Source organism: Pelodiscus sinensis, chromosome 5 (genome assembly GCF_049634645.1).
Source record: "Pelodiscus sinensis isolate JC-2024 chromosome 5, ASM4963464v1, whole genome shotgun sequence".
NCBI lineage: Eukaryota > Metazoa > Chordata > Testudines > Trionychidae > Pelodiscus > Pelodiscus sinensis.
In genome coordinates, this window is record NC_134715.1 from 42,265,253 (window position 1) to 42,289,851 (window position 24,599).

The 24,599-nt window shown below is 41.4% G+C and overlaps 1 protein-coding gene across 3 annotated transcripts in view; it reads left to right on the forward strand.

Moving 5' to 3' along the window:
• INPP4B (inositol polyphosphate-4-phosphatase type II B) overlaps positions 1-24,599 on the forward strand; it is a 478,846-nt gene that overhangs the window by 47,102 nt on the left and 407,145 nt on the right. For all 3 annotated transcript variants that reach the window (XM_075929897.1, XM_075929896.1, XM_075929898.1), the window contains exon 2: positions 18,440-18,505. The gene's annotated coding sequence lies outside the window, so the exon portion shown is untranslated. The remainder of the gene's footprint in view (positions 1-18,439; positions 18,506-24,599) is intronic.

The following is a 24,599-nucleotide window of genomic DNA, read 5'->3' on the forward strand; positions in this document are numbered from 1 at the left end:
GTACTTTTGGCTGCGTTTTAATTATCCAAGTAAAACGCCAACCTGGAATTTGATGTATAGATGTTAAATGGTGTTTAATCAGCTAATTGACTAGTCGATGGAATCTTCATTGACTAGTCGATCAGTTGATGAGGGAGGGAAACTGCAGAAGTGCAGCGGGGTTAGCTCCCAGCCCCAGGAACTAGCCCTGCTACAGCTCTGCTTTTTAAATGTATTAAGAGCCACCAGGCTTTTAATACATTTAAAAAGCCCAAGCGCAGTTGCGTGGACCAGGAGCGAGCTGGGAATCAGCTGATTCTTGGCTCGCACCTGATCCCCTGCTATGCCTCTGCCTCGCCTGTGGTGGAGATCGTGCTGGGGGGAACCAGCTTTTAAGCTGGCTCCCCCCAGCACCGGCTCCTGCTCTTCTCCCCTCCTGCTGCCTCAAAGCGATCATCCAGGATGGATACACTGCCTCCCGTTCGGCACTTCACATCGCACTGGACACAGCAGACGCAGCAACCCGGATGACAGCTACATCCGTCATAATGCGGATGGCCTCATGGCTCCATATGGCGGTGGTGCCAAAGGAACTCAAATCAAAAGTCGAGGACTTGCCCTTTGACAGGCAAGCCCTCTTAGCAGACAAAACAGATCAGGTGCTTCAGTCGGGCAAAGATTTATGCACGACACTCAGGACCTTAGGCATGTATACGCCCCCATACCAACAAAGAAAATACACATCTTATCAGAGACAAAGACCCTTCTTGTACACGGCACTGCAACCACGACAATATGAACACCAACGACCCAGACAACGGCCTCAGAGATGACAGCCACAAACCACCAGACCAACAGGCAACTTAGCAGCAAGTTTGATGCGTGGTTCGAGGGATTGCAAACCATTCAAATATCACCTACTCCAAATGCCAATACTGCGCTTTTCTACCACTGCTTAAGGCCCTTTCAACACCATTGGGCCTCAATAACAACAGACCGATGGGTCATGCAGCTAATAACATCAGGCTATGTAATCCCCTTTACGTCTATTCTCCCAACCACCCCTTCCTTCCCCTCCTGTCCCTCTTCAGGGATCCATCTCATGAACTCCTCCTTAAACAGGAGGTAACTCACTTACTCGATATTGGAGCATTGGGAGGGTACCAAAACCCTTCAAAGAGAGAGGGTTCTACTTCTGCTATTTTCTAACACAGAAAAAATCTGGGGGTTTGGAGGCCCATACCAGACCTTCGCCATCTCAACCGATACCTACGCAAGCAACGTTTCAAGGTGGTGACCCTAACGACCATCATACCGGCACTCGAGCAACAAAACTGGTTTGCTTCCCCCGATTTACAGGACTCCTATTTCCATGTGACAGTTCATCTGGCCCACAGGCGATTCCTTCGGTTCCTGGTAGGTTCCGATCACTACCAGTATGAAGTCCTGCCATTCGGCCTTTCGTCAGCCCCCAGAGTTTCTCCAAAACACTGGCGGTGGTGGCGGCCTTCCTACGTTGACTAGGGATCATCATTTTTCCCTATCTGGATGACTGCCTCCTCAGAGCTCTATCGTTCGATGAAGTGTTAAGTGCTGTCAACACAATAAGAACTTTCTTCGACACCTTGGGCCTCAGAATCAGTGCCCCAAAGTCATCCCTCATATCACATCAATCCATAGAGTTTATAGGCGCTCGCCTCAACTCCGTTACGGCATGGAGAGAAATAATAGAAAGAGAAATGTGTCTGGGATGGACGCTAGAGGCATGAAGGTAAGTGTAGTTGTCGGTAGGTTACCGGTATAAAGTGGTGGAAATGTGTCCATCATATAATTGTACTGTAGTGTCAAAGAAGTGGATCTCTCATGTGGACTGATCTAGGCTGAGGTTGATGGTGAGGTGGAAGTTGTTGAAATCCCTGTAAAATTCTTCAAGAATCGCTTTCCTGTGGGTCCATATAATGAAGATATCATCAATACAGCATAAGTAGAGTAAGGGTGCTAGGGGGTGAGAGCAGACAAAACGTTGTTCAAGGTCAGCCATAAAGACGTTAGCATGGCTGTGGCACTGACTTGAATATACAAATTGTCTCCGAGTCGGAAGTAGTTGTGGGTGAGAACAAAGTCGCAGAGCTCTGTAACCAGGTATGCAGTGGTGTCATTGGGGATGGTGTTCCTGATAGCCTGTAATCTGTCTTCATGTGGAATGTTGGTGTAAAGAGCTTCTACGCCCATGGTGGCCAGGATGGTGTTTTCAGGAAGATCACTGATGTTTTGTGGTTTCCTCAGGGGTTGGTGTCTCGAAGATAGCTAGCAGTGTAGGTAGCATAGGGTCTGAGGAGAGAGTCAATGTAGCCAGATAATCCTGTTGTAAGTATGCCAATGCTTGAGATGATGGGTCATCCAGGATTTCTGGATTTGTGTAGGTTGGGTGGGTGATTCACCCTCGCCAGTCAAAGGAGAGTTTTAAGGTGAATAGGGAAGGGAATTAAGCTGTGAAGACACTACGAGCTGATTAAGTGTGGGATAGATGTCCAGGGCAGATATTCCATTGGGAAGGGATACAATAACCAATTATAGGTTGCACCTTCAAAATTTGGGACTCTTTGGTCTAGCAACATCCGTGGACTGTCAAGGATCACGGATGTTGCTGGCCAGAGATTCCTGCAGCTGGGAATGGGACTGGCTGGGAGCCCAGCAGCAAGAAGCCTGGTGGGTTGGCTGCAACGAGGCTCAGTGCCCAGGGTCCTGGCGGCGGCTGGGAAGCCTCAGGCCGAGCTCTCTGCGGAGGGGCTGATGGTTGCTGGGAAGTCTCGGGCCAAACTGGCTGCAGCTGGGAGCCCTGGCAAGGCGGGAAGGTGCACCCCCAGTGGGGGAACAGGAGACACTGGCTGTGAGCCCTGCCAGACCTGGGCAGAGTTCACAGTGGGGCTGATGGCCAGCAGGGGAGATTTGACCTACCCTGGTCTGGCAAACTCTCTACTTCGGGACCACTCAGGTCCTGAGGGTACTAGACTGTGGAGGTCCAACCTGTACATGGCTTGGTAAAGGACTTGAATAAAGAGGAATTACATAAAAGCAGCCAGTGCCGCCTCTAATAAACAAAAGCACTTCCCTGTCATGTATTAATTTAAAAATGCTAAGTTACTACTTGAGCTACCTGTTAATCTAGTGCTTACACATTATGCATTGTAAAGACAAGTTTTGTTCCACAGAAAAATGTAATTTAATTAACTTGTTTAGATTTTTATGTAATACTGTAACTGATAGGAGATCCCAAGTACAAACAGCAGTCCGGTTACATACAGTCCAGTTTCCTGACTGCTGGAGCTTGTTTTAATTGAGAATAAGAATAAACGCGTGTGTTGCTGATGCAATATCCTCACATATTTAGGGCATAATTAGTTTTCTCCATGCATAGCCACTCCACCTGCAGGACAAGACCACTTACAGCAGCAATGGGCAACTTAGGCTAATGAGTGGACCACATGAGTTGCCCTCCATTTCTGTAGACCACAAGATTGTCGTAACCAAGATGGTCTCCCAGAATATAGTAGTTTTGCTAACTGCGCTTGCATACCTAGAATTTGCGGGGTGTGGCAATGAAACAGTAGTAGTGTTTTGATTGCATACGGTGGGAGTGCACAGCTGTGACAATGAGCACTCTGTTCAGTCAGCCTGTGCCTTACTTCATGTGCCCTGGCTTTACATGCAGTTGGGGGGCTGGAAACTATGCCGATAGAAACCAGCGGAATCTCTCAACTCTGCATGTGAGCAACAGTAAACAAAACACCTCATAGGCCACACAGAGACCCTCAAGGTGCCCCATGCAGGTTGCAAGCTACAGGCTACCCCCCACTGATTTACATGATGGATTTAAAAAAAAAATTGGGATCTGTGCAAAACATCAGGCTGTTCCCCCAGACTGTTAGTAATTGCCCATCTCTCATGATTTGAACTTGTAGAAGTAATGGAATCTTCCAAATGAGCTTCTTGCTAAAGGAATACATTTTAATTGTTATCACAGTTTAATAAGAGGCCCTCCATTTCCGAATATGTAAAATAAAGAATCCGAATATGTAAAATTAAATTTTGCAGCATCCCATGCAGGAAAGAAAAGTAGTTTTAATTATCTGATTTTGAGTCCTATTCTGATCTTACTTACACCAGTGTAAATTGGAAATTCATAGAAATTCTTCTGATTTACACCAATGTAACAAACATTAGACATGACCCTTCAGTTGCAAGGTTTGAATTCTGTAGTCATAATAAGGCTTTAACTATTCATTCTGTATTTTGAATATAGCACTGAATGCATTTAGAAAATGTATCATGTCAATAAAACCAATATCTGCTTCAATAGAACTGTTGTTGAAAATACAGTTTTGAAATACCTGAGGTTTTTCTTCTTTTTGAAGGTTATTTTTGACCTCTGTATCCCAAAGACTCAAGATCTTTGAACTTCTTATATACTGTATGAAGTGAACTGAAAGTACTGTAACCTTTAATTTACCTTTTCCATTTCCTTTCCTTTCCTCCTACTTTGAAAGTACAGCTATATTTTGATAGGGTCTCGAAGGATTTCATAAAAAAATTAACATTTTTACCACAATGGTAGTGAATTAGGATGACAGCAACCAATTTTATGGTCTTGTTTAAAAGCTCAGGAGTCTGCATAGTCTAGGAGACTTAAATTCTCAAAGCAGATTTGCAATGATGAGAATATTATCTAAATATTTGGAATTAAATGCAATACCAGTAAAAGCTGCAAGATATTAATATCTAATTTCCTCAGTGCTCAGTAGTGTTCAAAACTCAATTTAGAGAAATTAGAGCTTTAAAAAAGATGTTCAAAGTGTTATTTTAATGCTATGCAAATCTCTATGAAAGCAGTAACAGTGTTTGATACTGGCATTGCTTGACCTCCCTGCAGCCACTGCTGTGAGCGCTTACTTTTAAACTATTACTGCTTGGCAGTCATCCTAATCTAACAATATACTTGTTCATTAGTTATTCTGAGTATTTTATGGAAGTATGAATCACTGGTCAGATGCAAAGTATTTAGATGGGTAGTTGGTATAGGTTGGTTTATGTTTGAATTGGGCTAAATAGTGACGACCTAAAACTGTTTTGACAAGTTAAAGCACTTTTCAACCAGTACCACTTTATTGATGGAATAAGCCCGGGGTCTCCAACTTTTTTAAGCATGTGATCGATTTTTGAATTTAAATTCAATCCAGGATCTACCTCAAACCCAAACACCCTTGCCCTGCCTCCTTCCTGCACCTTCTCCAAGGCCCTGCCCCTGCTCACTCATCACCCCCTCCTCCCCCCCTCATCTAAACTCACTTTTATCAGGCTGGGGTAGAGGGCTGGGGTGTAGGGGAGGGGAATGCAGCCACTGGTCTTGGGCTAAAGGATATGGAGTGTGGGAGGGGCTCTGAGCTGAGCCTGGGGCAGGGAGTTGAGGTTCAGAAGATTGAGGGTGCAGGCTCTGGGAGGGATTTTGGGTGCAGGGGGACTCAGGGCTAGAGCAGGGATTTAGGGTGCAGGAGGGGTTCAGGACTGGGGCTGGGGTTTGGGATGTGGGGTCTGGCTGGGCATCACTTACCACAGGTGGCTTCTGGGTAGTGGTGCAGGGGGCTAAAGCAGGCTCACCCCACCACTGGTCCTGCACCACTCCCAAAAGCAGCCAGCAAATTCCCTCTATCCCTGCCCCTGCTCTGCTCTGTGGAGATGGGGTACAGGGTGGGGAGGAGGGACACCCTGATATCAGCATCCCCTCCTCTTCTTCATATGCACTGCACAGTAAGGAAGAGGCTCCCGGAGGTGCGGGGGCAGCTCCAAGGCAGAGGGTAGGAGCAGCTGAGAGGGGCAGATGAAGTGCTGGCACTTGACAGCCTCCTGGCCAAACCTGTCAGGATCACTTGTCAAAGGCTCCAAGATCTATTGGTTGGTGACTACTGGAATAAGCACAAGGGATACACAGATGTATGGAAAAATAACCAATATCTGCACACAACCTCACTCTGTTTTTGTCACCCTCTTGAGATCCCTTTGGATCTTTGTCAGTGTGTTTTGAAAGCTCTACGATCCTCCTATATCCTTCCTCATCTTCCTTAGCCTTCTCTTGCCAAAGAGCCACCTTTTAGATGAAATTTAACATCTTCTATGCAGTGGGGCCACCTATATCCTCTTTGTTCCTGTCATGGTTCCTTCCCCACTATGGCACGGTAAATGCAGAAGTGGGGGCCAGCAAAAGTACCCCAAACCCGTATCTACCAGGCTTTTGTATAAAACTTCCTCCCAAAATCTTAACAACCTATATTTTGGGAATAAAATCTCTGCTGCCACCACCCAAATATGCTAAAGAAATCAGGAAGAGACTACTTAGGAAATCTCACCCCTAAAGTACAAACCAGGACACACAAATTAACCAATACCAGGTTAATAAAAAGAAAAGAGAAAACTTTTATTTTCACTACAATATTCCTGTTGCAAGCATAATAACTAGATGGAAAAGTAACAAAATAATATACTCATGGAGAAACTCCATGGGCCTAGAACTTAGTTACAAAGGAAAGCCAAAACATCAGATCCCATTTCCCAAACCATAAAACAACAAAACCTAATGGATTTATCTAAACTTTACCCTACTTACAGAAAGGGAAGAATTGTTTCTTGGAGACAGAGATATATCTGTTTCCCTCAGAAGCTGAAGGGAACTCTCTGACACAAAAGAAGGAAAACCCAACATTTCCTTTGTCCTAGTTTGAAATTCCTACCTACATTCCTATTGGCCAACTCTACGGGTATGTCTACACTACAAAGTTAATTTGAACTAACAAACGTTAGTTCAAATTAACTTTGATAGGCGCTACACTAGCGCTCTGCTAGTTCGAACTTAATTTGAACTAGCGGAGCGCTTAGTTCGAACTAGGTAAACCTCATTCCACGAGGACTAAGCCTAGTTCGAATTTACTAGTTCGAATTAAGGGGTGTGTAGCCCCTTAATTCGAACTAGTGGGAGGCTAGCCCTCCCCAGCTTTCCCTGGTGGCCACTCTGGCCAACACCAGGGAAACTCTATTGCCCCCCTCCTGGCCCCAGCCCCGGCCCCCTTAAAAGGGCACGGGCTGGCTACGGTGCCCGTGCCAGGTGCAAGCTTGCCAGCACCCAGCCAGCAGACCCTGCCCCTGGCACGGCTAGAGCCAGCCACCCGATGCCCCCCAGCCCTCCCCCTCTTCCCGGGACCAGGCTGGCGGCTCCCGGGAGCTTGCCCGGGACTGCAAGAGGCGGGCACCCGCCTGGTCTAGTGCAGACATCGTGGACCTCATCCACGGCCTCCGCACTAGGCACAGGAAAGTGGCCGTCTAGGGCAGGAGAGCTGCCAGCCTGGCCACCCAGAAGCAGGTTTGCATGAAAATCAAGGTGGTCCACTGAGACCCCCGACCCTGAGCCCTGAGCTTAGAATGGCCATACTGGGTCAGACCAAAGGTCCATCTAGCCCAGTAGCCTGTCTGCCAACAGCGGCCAACCCTAGAGAACCTGCAGGGGATGGACCAAAGACAGTGACCAAGCCATTTGTCTCGTGCCATCCCTCTCCAGCCTTCCACAAACTTCAGGCAGAGACACCAATCCGACCGCCTGGCTAATACCACTCCATGGACCCAACCTCCATGACTTGATCTCACTTCCCTTTAAACTCTGTTCTAGTTGTAGCCTTCACAGCCTCCTGCAGCAAGGAGTTCCACAGGTTGACTATTTGCTTTGTGAAGAACAACTTTCTGTTATTAGTTTGAAGCCTGCTACCCATTCCTTTCTTTTGGTGTTCTCTAGCCCTTCTATTATGGGAACTAATGAAGAACTTTTCTGTATGCACCCTCTCCACCCCACTTGTGCTTTTATAGACCTCTATCATATCCCCCCTCGGTCTCCTCTTTTCTAAGCTGAGAAGTCCCAGTCTCTTTAGCCTCTCTTCATATGGGACCTGTTCCAAACCCCTCATCATTGTAGTTGCCCTCCCCTCTCCCACCGTTTTTCTTTCTCTCTCCCACCTCCTTTTCCCAGTCTCCCCAAGTTTTGTTCAATAAAGAGATATTCTATTTTTGAACACAATTGTCCTTTATTTTGTACATCAGGAAGGGGGGCTAGGGAAGGGTAAGTGGAAGGAGGTGAGGGAGGAATGGGGTACTAGCCCCCGATGGGGAGGACTGGGCTGGCTCTGCGGGCTTCTGGGGGTGGAACCTCTCCTGCAGCCCCCCCAATTGCCTGTTCTTCCCAGATGGCAGCCTGCGGCAAGTGCAGCCGGTCTGATGGCCGAGTGCTGTGATGTGCCCAGTGTGGGTACTCCAGGCAATCCAAGCCAGGACTGCTTTGCAAGCGGGGCACCCCTGAGAACTGTCTGTCCGGGGTGGGGGTCGGGTCCCTTTAAGCACAGCCCTCGGCTAGCCTGAGACAGCAGCTCCACGCTCTAAGTCCTGATCTGATGCCCTGCTGGCACTGCTTCCGGCCATCCTTAACCCCGGTTCAGGGTCCACTCTTTGTGGACATGCTAGTTCGAATTAGCAAAACGCTAATTTGAACTAGTTTTTTAGTCTGGATGCGTTAGTTAGAATTAGCTAAGTTAGTTTGAATTAGCGCTGTAGTGTAGACATACCCTACCTGAGTTAGGTACAGTTAACCACTTAGTCCCCAGGTTGCTGGCTAACCCTCATGATCATGACAGTTCCTTACAATGCATAAGCGTTATTAGCAAGTCAATAGGCTTTGGCTGCTAGTGCTCACTTTGCTACTAGAGGAATGTTGTTCAATAGTTGATTGTCTATACTGACTCTCCCATTCAGGGGCGGATACCCAGGTGCCAGACACCTTGTGGTAAAAGAAAGGGGATTGTGCAACCTAATGTGACAATATACAGTGAAAGAAGTTAGGTTATGTCAGTGCTAGCACTTATGTCAGAAACTTATGTCACTCAGGGCTATGAAAAAATATCCCCTACCGAGCAACATGAGCACTTGTGTGCTCAAAGCTGTATCAGTGGGATATGCTCTTTCTCTGACATAGATATTGCTGGTCATTTAGGTGGTTTTATTATGTTGATGGGAGAACTGGCTCACACTGGTTTAAAGCAGTGATGTGAGTGATCTTAAAGAGGCCGAGCTGTATCAGCTAGTGTAAACGTGGCCTCAGTAAAGATATAACCATAAAGTACATGAATTCATAAACTCTCAGAGAGAAGGTCACCGTTGTCCAGCTTGTCCTAGTCCATTCCCCCACAAATTTAAATCCACACCACACCATTCCATTTTGTTTCAAGCACATGCTTGCCTTTTCTGGCCAAAGAGTTTTGTTTTGGGATCAACTCCATGCATTTTTGGTCTGCCCAGCAGTCGCTCATGGCAAATCCAGTCACTGATGCATGTTTTCCAGCTATTATTGTGCCTGAAGGCTATATGACTGCCTCCTCTCTGCTTTGCCTCATACGTCACCTGCACTACATCAGTCACCTCTATACATCTTCTAATCTTCTCATATGATCATGGCGTGACATCTTAAACATTCACCTTTCCATTGCTTTCTCTGGGTGACAGAAAATTTTTCTTCCTGGCTACGTCTACACTGGCCCCTCTTCCGTAAGGGGCATGTAAATTTCAAGAGTCGTCGTAGGGAAATCCGCGGGGGATTTAAATATCCCCCGCGGCATTTAAATAAAAATGGCCGCCGCTTTTTTCCGGCTTTTAAAAAAGCCGGAAAAGAGCGTCTAGACTGGCCCCGATCCTCCGGAAAAAGCGCCCTTTTCCGGAGGGTCTTATTCTTACTTATTCTTTGAAGTAAGAATAAGACCCTCCGGAAAAGGGCGCTTTTTCCGGAGGATCGGGGCCAGTCTAGACGCTCTTTTCCGGCTTTTTTAAAAGCCGGAAAAAAGCGGCGGCCATTTTTATTTAAATGCCGCGGGGGATATTTAAATCCCCCGCGGATTTCCCTACGACGACTCTTGAAATTTACATGCCCCTTACGGAAGAGGGGCCAGTGTAGACGTAGCCCCTCTGTTTTCTTCATTGACCAACTTTCTGCTCTGTATATCATTGCTGGCAGAGCAGTGGAGTTAAAACAGATCTTTTCTTTTCTCCATGGAAGTTAATAATTCATTAAAGACATGTTTGTTTTGTTGAAACTTGCCTACCCTGCCTTTCTCCTCCTGTGACATTCCCCTTTGAATAAGTAGTCTCTATTCAGCTGCTGACCCAGGTAAATACATTTGTCACCCTCCTTGATTTCTTTCCTGTTGCACATTGCTCATTCCACATATACTTCATCTTTGTGTTCACTTTAAAGCTAATATCATGTAAAAGTGTTCGCTGCAATTTATTCTCCAGTTGTGTGTCCTTTACCAATATTACATAGTTGTCGGCGAAGAAAAGAGATATTAACTGGTCTGTCAGTTCTGGTTCCTTCCTAGCTGAGTTTCTTGGACAATGGCTATAGTATTGCTGCAGACATCTGTAGTGAGATTGTGTTGCCCTGACTGCCTCCTATGCATATAATGATGATGCACAGGACTTTGAATAATTTACGTTTGAAGAAATATGGTTAATTTTTTCCAGCAGGTCTTTCCAATTTTTGTTGAGGGTGTTAAGTACAGTGTTAAACTCCACTGAGTCAAATGGCTTTTTGTAGTTGACAAATGCAGGACATAATGGAACTTTGTATTTCTTGCATTTTTTGATAAACTGAATGTGATCAATTATTGAAAACCCTGAGCTGAAACCAGCTTGTCCGCTTTTGTGCATTACAAGATCTTTCTTAATCTGATTGGCTACGTCTAGACTGGCATGATTTTCCGCAAATGCTTTTAATGGAAAAGTTTTCTGTTAAAAGCATTTACAGAAAAGAGCGTTTAGATTGGCACGGACGCTTTTCCGCAAAAGCACTTTTTGCGGAAAAGAGTCCGTGCCAATCTAGACGCGCTTTTCTGCAAAAAAGCCCCGATCGCCATTTTTGCGATCGGGGCTTTTTTGCGCAAAACAAATCTGAGCTGTCTACACTGGCTCTTTTGCGCAAAGGCTTTGCACAAAAGGACTTTTGCCCGAACGGGAGCAGCATAGTAATTCCGCAAGAAGCACTGATTTCAGACAGTAAGAAGTCAGTATTCTTGCGGAAATTCAAGCGGCCAGTGTAGACAGCAGATGCTTTTGCGGAAAAACTTGCCAGTCTAGACACAGCCATTAAGTATTATGTGGATGAAGACCATTGTAGACGTCTGAGAGGAATGTGATCAGACAGTATTTACTCAGTTTTTCTGGATCACCTTTCTTCAACAAGTGTGTTGTTTTCAATTTTCTTCTGTGTATCTGGAACATGCTTGTTATTGATGTTGATGGTGAATCATTCCACCGAGGCTGTGAAGAGAGTGTCTCCCTCTGTTTTGAGATATTCTGGCTAAATATCATCCATCTGCTCCTAGGCTCTTCCCTCTCTTTCTTACAAACTGGCTACGTCTACATTGGCCCCTTTTCCGGAAGGGGCATGTTAATTTCAGAGATCGTAATAGGGAAATCCGCGGGGGATTTAAATATCCCCCGCGGCATTTAAATAAAAATGTCCGCCGCTTTTTTCCGGCTTTTAGAAAAGCCGGAAAAGAGCGTCTACACTGGCCCCGATCCTCCGGAAAAAGCGCCCTTTTCCGGAGGATCTTATTCCTACTTATAATTTTTTTTAAAGGGGGTACTTTATAAAAAAAGATTGAGAAACACTGTCTTATACCAATAGAAGTTGGTTCAGTAAATAAATAATACCTTATCCACCTTGTCTCTCCAATACTCTGAGACTACACAAAACTGTCTCTCCAATACATGGCTACACAAAACTGTATACATGCTCACACAGAGAGACGATTAAAATGGTCACCAGACTATCTTTAAAATGTGCCTTAAGAAAGATGAGAGCTGACATGTTAAGTGGATTTAAACTGTTACTTTATCACCTGTTGTGTTTGGGAAAGGCCTGGCCCCAATTTGAGGAGCTACAAAGCAAACAGGAAGAGAGCTCAGTCAGATGACTCCTTCACAATTGCTCTGGAGTTTCCTACGGCAGAGTTTTTGTTTTTATTTTTCTCTGCCCCAAAATAATCTATATTGATAAAACAATGCCAGCAGCAAATCCTGCTTAGCATGGAAAACATGTTAGCAAATTAAAACTACCCATTTAGCCATATGCCACGGGAAAAGGAAGTTGTGCAGCCCAGAAAGTATCACAATTTTTTCTTCTGGGTGGTACCTATAGATTTCTTCAGCACTTAATAGTACTGTTATTGGATTTTTTTGGAGGTAAATGCCTTGTCATGCTGTGACAGTCACCAGCACACAAATCTCTATGGCTCCAGTCCTTCAGGGAACAATGTATGGACAAACTGCTACACTTGCATGTTGAAGTCAGTGGAATTACATGTGGATACAGATTGTTTGCTGTAAATTGCAAGATCAAGGCCTAATTGAGGAACAGAAGATAACTAACAAAGTGAGGTAAGGACTGGGAAAATGAGGAATGAATGGAAAGGAGAGGAATGAATGAGTGATGCTGTGAAAAGGTAAAAAAGGATACTGCTTTTGAAATACAGGAAAAGAAGTGGCACAACTGCAGAAGGTTACTGGGAAAAATAAAATATTACATTGATTCCTATTTTGAATACCAGGTTTGACTTGTTCACATTTCAAAATACTGCTCATGCACAGAGTCTGCATCCTACTTGAGGTCCAGTATCAGAGGGGTAGCCATGTTAGTCTGAATATGCAAAAGTGATGAGGAGTCCTGTGACACCTTAGGGTACGAAATAAACCCCTTACTTTGAATTACCAGTTAAACCTCATGGAATGAAGGGCAATTCCGAAATAAACCCTTCACTTCGAATTACCAGTTAAACCTCATTCCATTTTGGATTCGCCCTTCTCTGCCACGTGTAGATGCGGGCAGTTCTTCCGGGATAGTTAATTTCCAAAATTGCGACCGGCCGGGAACATGCTAATGAAGCATGGGATATTTAAATACCGCGCTTCATTTGCAATTTCGGTCACTCTCATTAGCCTCCCTAGTTCGAACTAGGGGGCTAGTGTAGATGTACCCTCATAGACTAACAGATTTATTGGAGCATAAGCTTTCGTGGGTCTTTGCCCACAAAAGCTTATGCTCCAATAAATCTGTTAGTCTATAAGGTGTCACAGGACTCCTTGTCACTTGAGGTCCAATGAGAGTAGGTTGTGGTTTGGGAAGTAGGAGAGTAGAAAAAATGCAAAAGCCATTGATTGAAAAAACTTGGATAAAGGGCTGGTAAAAGCAGAAAAAAATGGGAATAAAAGAAATGAAGGAAGGTATGAAAAAGGACGAGCAATGTTCTAGGGTACAACATCTTCAGTGGTCTTGATCTGGAGTTGGTGGTGGTGGTACCTCTTCTGTAAAAGATGGAACTATTGTGTTGAAGAACAACAGAAGGGTAGATGGTGGAGGCTTGTGATAAGTGCAGAACTGTGCAGAGAAGTCAGCCTGTTGCCTTTGAATATATAGAAGTACTAAAAACCTCCTGATTTAAATTCCCTGGATATGTTAGGGCAATATTAAGATCTATTACGAGGAAAACCTTTGTCTAAGTGCAGGATTGTACTTTAATGCTCTTACTGCTTGTTGCAGTGAGGTTGGTTGTGGGTATGGGGGAAGTTATGAGAATTTAGATGTTGAAAACTATTTATTTCTGTGACTTTCCCCATCCTTCTTTCTGTTGTGTCTCAGTCCCGAAACAATTGCAATTAAAGTTGCATTTTATGCATATTATACCCAGCATGAATGGTATGGGTAGTTTCCACCATAGCCCCCTCTTTCACTATCTTTTTAAATAGATGGAATTTATAGTACTTAAGAGTATATAATTCAAAACAAATATCTGCTTCCAATTATTATGGAATATTTAATATTTTTCTGAAAACATTGCAAGAAATGTTCAAGAACAGCTGATATGCTTTGACGTATTTTTCAAGGGCAGTTTGAAAGAGATGATATAAAATGTGAATAGCTGTATACACTTTCAATAATTTTTAAATTGCTTATACTGAGGCTTTCCAGAATTTAATATTTTTAAACAAAATTGGGTAATGTGTGGTTATTAAGCATTTTTTATTTTTTATTTAAATTTTCACTTCCATGAGATTGTGGATATGAATAAATTTTAAATGCTTGTTTTTTGTAAATTTTCACATTTGTAGGAATCAGACAATTAGAGTAGATGTTGAGATTCAAACAGCTAATGCTTTATAATTGTTGGGTTTAGTGTCCAGGTGCTGTGTGCTTAGGGGCTGTGATATAAAGGAAATGAGACTAGATCTAGTGATTCCTTCTGGCATTTAACTCTGCCTCTAAATGTTAAAATACAGATGTGAAAACATCAGAGCATGTCTCCTTAAATCAAATGAATAAATTCTCAAGGAGCATTTTTCTTCTTATCTGTAAAATGCAATGATTAATGAAAATATTTTGTCATCGGTATGTGTATGTTTGGTAAAATCTTTCTACCAACATCTAGCACTTATGGATAAAAACTATACCTTTCTAATACAGGTTGTACCTCCCTTAAGCAAGACTCCCCAGTCCAGCAACATCTGTGGTCTACCCCTGACCACGGATGTCCCTGGACCACAGACCCAGGAACAGGGAAGTTCTGGCAGCGGGGCAGGAGCATCATATGGAGCACTGGTGATTCAGCCGGGAGCCCCAGTGTGTATGTGTGTATGTGGGGAATGGGGGTGGTTCAAAACATTGACCCCATGAGAGGGTCTGATTTGCTTAAGATTTTCTCTAAAGGATAACTTCTTTTAACTTGGCATAGGCCAGCCCACTCTTGGTTGATATAAAGGTATGCCTACACTGCACTCTTCTTTCTGCAGCTGTATAGTATCTACACTGCATGACCTCATAGCTTGGCTATAAATAGCAGCATAGATGGTGAAGTACTGCTTAGGCAAGTAGACAAAAGACATGCATGAACCCTGGGGCTATGTACCCTGCCCAGCCCTTTACTCACTCAGGCACTGCCTCCCTGTCCACACAAGCCTTTTGAGCAGTGTGATGTTTCACAGCTTTTGGTTGGGTAAGAGAAGAGCCTTTCCCTGCCCTCCCTATAAAGCTCCAGTTCCTTAAAGACAAAGTGATAGGATTGTCTCCCAAGCACCACCTATTCCTGGGATCACTTCTTCTCCGTCAGTACTTCTAGATCCTTGTTATATATGTTGCCCTTCTCAAAATCTTGAAGAGCCACTCATGTGATGGGGTGGAATAACCACTAGGCAGCATTACTTTTAAGGAGTAGACTACCCGTCGTTCTTAATATATTTTGTTGAGTTATAATTCCAATGAGAGAGATGACAAGTTTGAGCATGGTTTTCTATATGAATATGTATTTGGGCACTGTAGCTCATTTGATTTTTCAATCCATTGGTGACCATAACATATGCATGTTATTAGTCAGTGTTAAAACTGTGAGGGCAGGAAATACTATTAAAATGCATTTTACTTGATCTTGCATTAATTAGTAAAAATGGGGAAAAGCTAAAAAGTGTTTTTTTTATCATCCATTCATCATATCTTTTGTATTTTAAATGACTATACAATGCATATGAAATTCTGTATGACATCACAAGATATGGCAGTATCTTTTAAAATATTTTAGTTGACCTTGTCTGCTGTTTAGATTTTGCTTACCTTCAGAAAGCTCATTAGCATCATTATTATCCTCCTCCTCCATCTCTTATTCCTCCTCATTGTCTTCACTGACTCTCTAATGAGGTTCAGTGCCAAAGCTCTGGAATCACTGGCCAAAAGGCCATCAGTTTGTTTTGACAAGGAGGAATGGTCGAGGATGGAAAACTAATGTGTATCAACTTGTACTGAAAATTATCTGTTGCTGAGGCACGTTTTGTTGCTGCTGTCAGTTTAATGTCAGTAATTACATATTTGTTAATGATTTTCAGTTTTTTCATTGTTGATGCTTGAGTGGTGCTAAATACCTTTCTAAATAATTGCTTTTATGCCCTAGCTGTTGGATTAGGATCTCACTGGTGTATGCAAACAGAGATGAAATTAATAGTCCTCTGATTTGCTAACTTGATTAATTTAATGTACAGAGGGGGAAAGAGTAGTTTATTATCCTCTTAAGTTTTTTTAAGTAGGTTGGATAGAAGGTGTCCTCAGTATCTATTTTATAAATGGAACACAGTGGAAGGTATTATACAACCCTTTCTTTCAAACTGTCCGGAACTGAGGTGGGTGGAGCTGCTGAAATAACTGTTGGGGACCTTAAAAATAACCTGACTTGTTTGCCAAGTGGATATTATTCACTATGTGCTTGTATTTAAGATTTCTATAAAATAGGGCTGAAAGGAAAATAAATCAAGAAAACTGAGATTTATTCAGATTTGTGGATATGCATGGAGACTATGCACACTGACACTAAATAACAATGAATTAATGCTTTCTCTTACAATTGCTGTAGCTAAGACCTGTGAACAAGGTAGTCATTCCTACAAAATACAGCAGCATTACTCTATACATGGCCTCCATTCTGTACCATTTGTCTAAGAACTGGAATTTAGGACTTGTAATGATCTGTGCAAAATCTTGATTTGCATTGTTCTGACTGCTAGTCAAATAGTCAATAGTAGCTGTAATTTTTAGATTTCCTCTCTTCTCCTCCCCCCCCCCTTTCATTTCCTGCTTTATCCAACTTTTATAGCTCGGTTCACACCTCCTGCGCAGGTTTGTTCTGGTTTTTTATTATATGTCACTCAATTTTCAGTAAGCTTGATATAAATATGTTCCCTAGACTGTATTAGGAAATCACTCCTGGTTAGCTGTAAAATCATCCCTACTACAGTAATATCAGAGAATAGGGTTATTTTTACTTGGCCTATAGGATCTCAAATTATCATTGTTTGGGAGAACTTATAGGTTATATTATAGACTTTAAGGCCAGAAGTGACCATTATGGTCATCTGGTCTGATCCCTGACACATTGTAGGTCACAATACTTCCTTCACTGCTTTTAAAATAGACTCATAAGCTTTGTTGAGTTACTGAAGTAATCTAATGATTTAGGCTACAATTTTGTCATGCAGGTTGTGAAAGTCATGGAATGCATGATTGCCAAAGACCTCCATGAGTTCAGCCCCAGTGACTGGGGACTGCAGGGTCCTATCACCTCCTGCTGAGGCAGAGTGCTGCAAGGTACCCTGTCACCAGCGGCAACGGGCCCGAAGTTCCCAGCAATTCCCTGGTCTCTAGAGAGATTTTTCCTCTCCATGAATAATTTCACTGCCTGTGTCTGTTGCTACTGAGAACTTTTTCTTAGCAGCACAAGCAAAAAAAAAAAAAAAAAAAAAAGACACTATTCTTGTCTCTTTAACTGCTGCCCACCAGGTTTTGAAGAGTAGCATTTAAACAGACCAGAGTCTTGTTAATTTCACTCTAAAAGTGTGAAACCACTGCATTGGTTCACATTTTTTCCTGTTGTAGGCTCTTACACTTTGGTAGAGTGTCCTTATATTTGTAAGTACTAGAAATTTAATGTTTTTATGGGAAACTTATTGTCTGCAGAAATCAATACTGTAAGTCCCATTGCTTGCAAGGGTGAGCTTCCCACTTTCCAGTGGTACATAACAAAGTGATTTTTTTCAAGCTTTCTCTATGTAGCTGTATTGACATGAGTGAAGTGAACATGGAGACCAAAGAAATCAACATATAGGAGCAGATGAGTGGTTGACCTTGTCAGTATCCTGTCTCTGACAGTGGTCAGTCCCAAATGCTTCAGGAAAGGTGGAAGAATTCCATAGTGGGAAAGTAGGCAACACACTGCCCATAGGAAATCTTTCTTCATACTGCCTAGCAATTATAGTATGATTTATGCTTTGTAACTTAGGGATACATACCCCATCCAAACTTTTGGTATTTTAAAAAATCTTCTTTAATGTTGCCATGGCTTTTCTCGTTTCCCATCTACATGTGAATGCAGTTGATCTAAATAGCTCACTTGAGTATTTTATGATCATTATTCCATTGAAGGAAGGTGATATAATATACCAGTATCTAATATCTTTAACTTCTGAGCAGTTTAGTAGCAAGCTGTTCAATGCCAAAGTGCCAGTCTCTGCTCCTGTGTGAGAAAAGGGAGAGAGGCAAAGAAAACACAGAGTATACACTGCAGTCACCAATTCGCTCAGCTACAGGGTAGATGAAACCTTCTGGGAAGTAATCTGGCATTTAACAGCATGTTATATATATAGGAGCTGCTGAATGAAGTTGATTTTTTTAAAAATTTTGTTAATGATTTTCTTCTGACCTTTATTACTAATGCATACTCTTTAAGAAGCATTTAATGTGTGGAGACAAAAGGTTGTTTTTATTAATTCCTCACTTCTTTGCCTACAGAATCAAGAGAGAGATGGTGTCGTCTGAAAATAAATCTGCTTTTTCCTAATGAAATATAAGACCAAGGTAATTCATTTTCTTACTGATTTTTTTCCCCCTCACATTTTGGTCTAATCTTCCTGAACTCGACTAATCCTTTTTACGTGATAGTTATTGGCATAGTGTTTTTAGAAATAGGAAGATTGACAATTAAAGCAATTAAAAAATCCCTTAGTTACAGTGTAAAGTATACTCAGTGACATGAACAGTATTTTAGTGGCATCACAAATGGTTTAAGGACAGATCCTGTATTCATTTTATACTGGCGTAATTTCATTGATAAGTGGAAATAGATTTTCATCCTGAAATTCAATATACAGGTAATGCACATGATGTAATTTCAACCCCTTATAACCACTCTTCGGGTACGTCTAGACTACATGGCTCCGTCGATGGAGCCATGTAAACTAGTTTATCCAGCATAGTCAATGAAATGGGGATTTAAATAATCCCCGCTTCATTAAAATAAAAATGGCCACCACACTGTGCTGATGATCAGCTGATCCGGCAAAGTGCGGCAGTCTATACATGAAATGAGGTTTACCGAAAGGATCGACAAAGACTTCCCTTGTCGATCACGCTGCATCTAGACTGCCACGCTGTGCCGGATCAGGTGATTATTGGCACAGCATGGTGGCCATTTTTATTTTAATGAAGCGGGGGATTATTTAAATCCCCGCTTCATTGACTATGCCAGGTAAACTAGTTTACATGGCTCCATCGACGGAGCCATGTAGTCTAGACGTACCCTTAGTGCCTATTTGTAGCTGACCTTGCTATCAAGTTGGGAGGTACTTTCTCCCTTTTCTGTGAACAAACTTGTTTTTTATGTAAAGGATACATACATACCCAGCATGAAGGACTCCCTAAATTAAGGACTTGGCCCTTCCAGGTAATAAGCATCTCAGAAGACCTGCATGTCCCCACTTCCTGTTAACTTGAATGGGAGTTGAGAGTGTGTGATATCTAGAATGAGTAGGCAAGAAATGTGGAGTCGCTAGTTTCCTTGTCCTCTATTTGATATTATAGATGTAGTTTTGTAGCTGGCTGAAAAATTTTATTCAATCATAAAGAATTAAGGCAATGAAAATGAAACTTGACATCATTTGTCATTAATTATAGGTATTTAATGTTCCGTTCCTGGAATATCTTGGTATTGTATGGTCCAGTACTGACTGATAATGATAGTAGAAATGATAGTGATGTTTGATAAGAGTGTGTATTTTAGAAAAAAGGCAGAATTTTTCCTTCTTGAATTTGAAAAAAAAATAATTAACTTGAGCAGACCCCTGACATAGAAAGTTCGAGCAAAAATGGTAAAATTTGGGTATGTTAGAAGTGAAAATTGAGTCTTTTTTAATGGTAGCTGTTAGGCAAGCTTAACTCTGGGCACTGCTGCCAGATTCCCCTCTAATTCCAATTTTGAAAATGTTAACATGGTGTGTGTGAGAAAGTAGTACTTAATCTGCGCTGATGAACCCAAATTCAACTTCTATGAGGTCTCTGTATCAGATTTATCTTCTGTGGCTGCTCATGCAGGAGAATAGCTCCACTGAGCCTCAGGAGGTTTGTCAGAATGAGACTCCTGCTGGTGAATCTGTCATTGCCAGCCATCTTCCTGGGGAAGAGAAAACACTAAGCTTAGTGGCTTTTTGTCTGTCCTCCTCTGTGTGCTGTGTGTGTGAGGAAAAATGGTGTGTAAGACTACAGAGTGCTGGGCAGATGTAGCAAATTTCAGCCTCGTTCAAATTTTTAGGACCAAATTACATGCTATTTGAAAAACTGACTTTCTACTGTAAGTACAGAAGAATTAACTGTAAAATCAAAGGATGCTGCTATCAGCAGCGCTTAAGTGAGTTAGAAGCACAAATCCTGTTGAGAGTCAATGGCACATGTGCTCCTAATTCTCATAGGCATTTTTGAAAATCCCACACGTTATGTGCCTCTTTTATATCCTTGGAAATCCCTTCTTCCATACTTCTGGGGTGAGGCAGGGAAACATTTACCAATGGGTAACATCCATTGATACTACAAAGAATCATAGAATATAGAACTGGAAGGGATGTTGATAGGTCATCAAGTCCAATCCCTTGCCCTCACTGTAGGACCAAGCACCCTGATAGATGTCTATCCAACCTGTTCTTAAATATCTCCAGCAATGGAGATTCCATAACCTCCCAGGCAATTTATTCCAGTGTTTAACCACCCTGACCATTAAATGTCCAACTAAAGCTCCCTTACTGCAATTGAAGTCCATTGCTTCTTGTCCCATCATCAGAGGTCAGGAGAACAATTTTTCTCCCTTCTCCTTGTAACACCCTTTTAAATACTTGAAAGCAGCTATCATGTCCCCTCTGTCTTCTCTTTTCTAAACAAACCCAATTATTTCAGTCTTTCCTCATAGGTCATGTTTTCTAGATCTTGAATCCTTTTTGTTGCTCTCCTCTGGACCTTCTCCAATTTCTCTCCATCTTCCTTGAAATGTGGTGCCCAGAACTGGACACAGAGTAGAGCAGAAGAATGACGTCTTGTGTCTTGGTCACAACACTCCAAATAATGCATCCTACAATTATGTTTGCTTTTTTTTTTTTTTTTTTTTTTTTTTTTTGCAACAGTGTCACACTGTTGATTCTTGTGCTTTCTGCAGCATTTCTTCCAAGATAGTGACTTCCTATTCTTGTATTGAGAATAGAGTTTTGGATTAGCTTGCATTCTGTCTGGGAATATAGCATTGTCTTTTTATCTGAATATAGACCCTTAGTAGGGCCAATCTCTATTTGTGGGTTTTTTTTGTTCTTTCCTAAATACATTCCACTTGTTTTTTTTTCCAGAAATCATATATCATAGTACATCATTTCCCCACTCTTTTCTTCTAATGTTCATGTTTTTAATCAGAATACCTTTTCAGCAATTTTCATACTGGAAAGACATATACTGATTTATCTGCTTTAAAACCTCTATCTTGTCTTTCTCAGAGTTTTATTTTTTCACACCCTGTTTTTTTCTTTCTCACACCTGCATCCAAAAATTGCTGTTTGTTACCCATAAAAATCACTGTATTATCCATAAATGACTCAGGAATAATTCCATTGATGGATACCCTATGCCTTAGTTTCTCCACATTTGAAGTGCTGATACTAGCACTTTGCCAGTTTTGTGCATTGCTGTGAAATCCTTTGGCAAAAAGACTATGTATAAGTGCTAAGTCCATTTGTTTTTGCTGTATAATAATAGTTCCAAGGATCCATTGGCCTGTACTGAGTGAATGTGTGTTGTGACATATATATTTATTTTAAATGGTATATTTACGCAGTTATTGAAAAGTGGATTTGTCATTGATAGTCTGTATTTTTTAATAAAAAGAGTTGTTAGTGTAAATTCTTTATAGTTTGCAATTTAACCATCCAGTAGAAGGAACCATTACAATATATTAAGTCAATTTGTCCATGCTCATGCACTTGACATTTATATTGTTTAGATGTTTCAGGGATGCATGTGTACATGTGTGTGCATGATTTTAGGATCAGTGTAATCCAATGTTTGCAACTTGATAAAATTTTAACTTGTAATGGGTTGCAGTATACCAAAATAAATTAAGTTACATGGATTGCTGTTCTCAGTTTTTAAATAAAAGCTATTTACAATGCCAAAAGTAACTTCAGTTGGCCGTCATCTTGGGTTATGTGTGTGTGTATGACTGTAAAACTGTCACACTTTAACAAATATTGACAAGTTCAGGCTGCAGTGAATTTTATATGGTGGTTTCTTAGCATTCTGAAAACAAGGGATTTATACTGAAACAATGACAGACTTAACTATATTAGGACGAATGCTATGGTACACCTAATGCCTGGGAGTGTTAAGTAACAGTGGTGAATGTACTGTTTTTGAGCATTGGTCTGATGAATTACTTTCCTTAAACTGAATGCATTGCTGGGTAGAGTAGGCTTTGTAAACAGGATAAATGAGCAAGTCTAAACACTCATTCTTTTAATAATCCCAAGCCTTCTTGCAATCTTTGTAAAAGCTTAACATAAATTGTTAGAGTATTTATCACAAGTCTAATGTGTTACTAACAGTTGACAGAAAAGCATCAAAGTAAAATTGCAGATTGACTCATAAATCAATGACCACAGAATCTGTGCAAGGTTGAAATAGAATAATGGCACATTTCTAATGTGACTTGCATATCTAACAGTTGTGAAAATGTTATTCAGACTTTTATGGCGTGATGGATGCATGCTCTGAAATATGAGACTGTATCTATGAATCCTATATGCATTCAAGCCAAAAATGCACCTTCCTTTCAGCATTTCAGCACACATTGTATTTTCATAGTAAAATTATTTAGATTTAATATTTTAACATAGTTATTTAGTGATACCGTATTATTCATATGAAAGTGACAAAGCTTATTTTTTCTGACTTGTGAAAGGTCTTTGTATTGTAAGCCAATGATGTAAAAAGATGTAAAAGCCTCTCTTCTGGCTAAGAATGTAGTTTTTGTAAATTGTTTTTCAGCAGTGATTTCAGTTTACTGGAGCACACTCCCTATCTGCTTATGTGCTTGGGATTGAGCAGTTCTAACCATTCTTAGGCTCTACTTTGGTCATTATTTATGCAAATATTTAACTTAACACATTTGAGTTGTCCCTTTTAAGCTATAACTGGTAACATGCATAAGTGTTAAGCAGGTAGATAAGAGCTTGCAGGATATGATGATGGCATGTGTTAGACCATCTCTAGTAAAGAAATTGGGTAAGTATTGGCATAAAACAGAAGAAAAATTGATTTCTGCTGAAAGAAGGGATGTTTGAATATCTTGATAAATACTGGCCAGAATGCCTCTGTAACAAACGCATGCCTGACGTTAAGGATGTGTGTTGTCATGTTCAGCATAAGACTACTTGCATGCTTGAAGTTAAGAGTGCGCTTACGTACTTTGCTGACTTGGGGCCTCTATTTTTAAACTAGGTATTGTATTCCTCCAACTACTCCATGATGTTTATCTTTCAGTTGCTGGGATTGTGATTTTTTTAAGAGCTTCTTCTGACTTTTGTATTGACTATTTCCAACAATTTCTGTAATTTTTAATGTTTTTCTTCAGGGAGAGGACTCAGTTTGAAATAACTTTGAAAATGAATGTATTTTTTTGGAAATATTTGTAGTATTCAAACAACTGTATATTATCAATAAAAAATTAACATTTATTCTAATGAAAGTCAGAAATGCTAAAATATGAGACCTAAAGTAAGAGGTCAGTAAACAACTCAGTCATATTTGATTTGAAATATAGCTGAAGTAACCTTTAGTATTCTATAAAATTTGAGAATTTACACTACGTATAAACTTCAGGTGCACAGGAGTGGGCATTCCACAATGCCAAATGCTCTTGCTCCAAGGAGCCTGTACTAGATATACAACTTTTACAAGGTTTATTAGGCTGCCACGTGTTCTTGAATCAAATTGGAGTTCATTACAAATTCTTTCATATCAACAGTTGCTCTTGGTATCAAGGAAAGACTATTAATGCAAATTCTGTAGCTCTGCACTGAGGTTGTCCACAAAACAGGCAGATGAAGAAGTTTGTAAAGCTTTTCGGAAAATGCTGGGAAAGCAGAATAAAAAGAAAGAGTCTCTGTACCCTTGGGTGTTGTGCTCACTTCTTGTAACATCACATTCATGATATCATGCTTTATTTAACTAGCTTTTAGCAACAAATATTATAACTACTAGCCAGCATATAGGCAGCTGCTCAGTAGCCAGTTAATACAAGATGGTGTTAGCAGATGGACTGTATGACATCTCATGCTAAATTCTATCCTTAGCTCAGATACTACTTATGATGCAGGAGTTACCATGCAGAATACTGCTGAAAAACTCCTAAATAATGCCAGTACTGTAACCTGCACAAATTTCCCTATCCTTTCCACACTTCAGGGACACCCACCCTTATCCAATTCCTAGGGCTCCGGGCATAACTTTCTGTGGGTCTGCAGAATATTTGCCACTGAAAGAGTCTTACACAGTAATAATTTTTATTCTCTATTTATTGACAATTGCCAAGCAAGCAGTATACACACATGCTAAGCATACAGTGTCATGCTCACTAATCCTGATA